Source organism: Mandrillus leucophaeus, unplaced genomic scaffold, assembly GCF_000951045.1.
Source record: "Mandrillus leucophaeus isolate KB7577 unplaced genomic scaffold, Mleu.le_1.0 Scaffold104, whole genome shotgun sequence".
Classification (NCBI taxonomy): Eukaryota; Metazoa; Chordata; class Mammalia; order Primates; family Cercopithecidae; genus Mandrillus; species Mandrillus leucophaeus.
The window spans coordinates 1,599,336-1,601,269 of NW_012098543.1; the positions used below are offsets into that span (position 1 = coordinate 1,599,336).

The 1,934-nt window shown below is 48.9% G+C and overlaps 1 pseudogene across 1 annotated transcript; it reads right to left on the reverse strand.

Annotated features, from left to right (window-relative positions):
- Window positions 1–7: 7 nt before the first annotated feature.
- Window positions 8–1,418, reverse strand: LOC105539503 (annotated as a pseudogene). The gene has a single exon (XR_001006058.1). The product of XR_001006058.1 is annotated as an actin-related protein 2/3 complex subunit 1A pseudogene (transcript).
- Between the last annotated feature and the right edge of the window lie 516 nt (window positions 1,419–1,934).

Consider the following 1,934-nt stretch of genomic DNA (forward strand, 5'->3'; position numbering starts at 1 on the left):
ACACACAGCATTGGCGTGATGTGTTTTCAGTGTTTCCTTGGGTCTGGCTTCCTCGCCATCGTGCCACGGCACAGCTGCTGTTGACCACAGTTTGTCATTCTGGATGGCAAAGGCTCACTCAGCTTCACATCATCCGGAGGACCTGGATGGAAAACTCAAGGGTCTTGAAATCCCAAATTGTCATGGCTTCATCAATGCCAGTAGCGGAAAATTTGCGACAATCTTGCTTGTCCACCTCATAAATAGAGACTTGAGTGATGCTATCCTGGTGCGGAGTCTCCAAGGCCATGTTGCCGTCCTCAGTCGTGGCCCTCTTGTCCATGTTGCGGAAGCGTTCCATGGCAGACGTGTTGCGTTGGATGCTGTTTTGGAATGTCTAACTTGGAGATGAAGGTCGGGCAGCCATGGTCATCGTAGTTAAAGAGCACTGGGCGGCAGGCATGGCCAGTAGCCACGATGCTGTTGTCCGAGACCAATGACACACTCAGGAGCAGCAGGAACTCCGTCCTCAGAGTTGAGACCTGCACACTTTTTGAGGCATCAGCAACAGACACAGTGCTGTCGTGGCTGACCCAGGCCAGGCGGCTCCTACTGGCAGAGAAGCTTACCCCGTGGACCCAGCCACCAGTGCCACTGCCACCAAACTCTGACATCAGCTGCCCAAAAGGCATCTTGCTGCCCCAGGGCATGCTGACTGGCTTCTCATCCACTTCTTTAATGTAGGCAGAAAACACTCTGCATTTGAAGTCACATGATCCTGCTGCCAGCAAAACATTGTTGGGATGCCAGTCCAAGCTGAGGATTGTGGAGCGCATCGACTTTTTAATGTGCTTGCTCACTCACCAGTCATTTCGGACTCAACAAACAGAAATGAGTCGTGCTCCACTTCCCACAGCAAATTTGTTCTCTAGGGGGGACCACTTCACAAAAGCAGCTGCACGATTAATTCTCAGGATCATCACGGTTGGTTTCCAGACACCATCTTTTTGACTCCAGACATAGGCATCGCGGTCTACCCCGTAAGTGACGATGCGGTTGCTCTTGGGAACCCAGTCAATACCTGTGATGTGTCCATTGTGCTCACTGAGTTCATAAGCTTTCACCCACTGGCTCCCGTACTTCTTATAGATGTGCAGTTCGTGATTATTTTGACTAAGGGCAATCTGGGTACGATCCCTGTTCCAGGCATGACAGGTAATTGACTCTAGTAAAAACCAATGCAGTGACATTAGTCTTAGTGTTTTCAAAGGAGAGAAAGCTGGGATTGGGGAAGTCCGGATGGGCTCAGAGCAGAGAATTCACAGATCCTGGGCTGTCAACGCGAACTAGTGCTTGTATTTTCTAATTGTTACCAAAGAATTGATAAAACTATGAGAGTGTGTTTGTTCATAGTCAGCAGAGAAATGGAAAAGGGAGCACCATTTTTCTTTTTCTTTTGTTTTTGGAGACAGAGTCTTGCTCTGTCACCCAGGTTGGAGTGCAGTGGTGCAATCTTGGCTCACTGCAACCTCTGCCTCCCGGGTTCAAGCAATTCTCCTGCCTCAGCTTCCCGATCAGCTGGGACTACAGGCCCATGCCACCACACCTGGCTAATTTTTTGTATTTTTACCTGAGATGGGGTTTTACCATGTTGCTGGGGCTGGTTTCAAGCTCCTGAACTCAGGCAATTCGCCTGCCTCAGTCTACCAAAGTACTAGGATTACAGGCGTGAGCCATCACGCCCAGCCCACTGTTTTTCTTAATATATCTCTAGGTTTCTGTTCAATTTAACAGTTACACAGACCCCTGAATTTGGAGATTTAGAGCCATATCTTCCAATAATTACTGATGTCTCTTGTATGTGATAAGAGTGAATAACACACAGCCAGAATGAACACTCAAGGCCCTTTCATTCCATTCAAAAACTGAGGTATGAGGCCGGGCGCGGTGGCTCA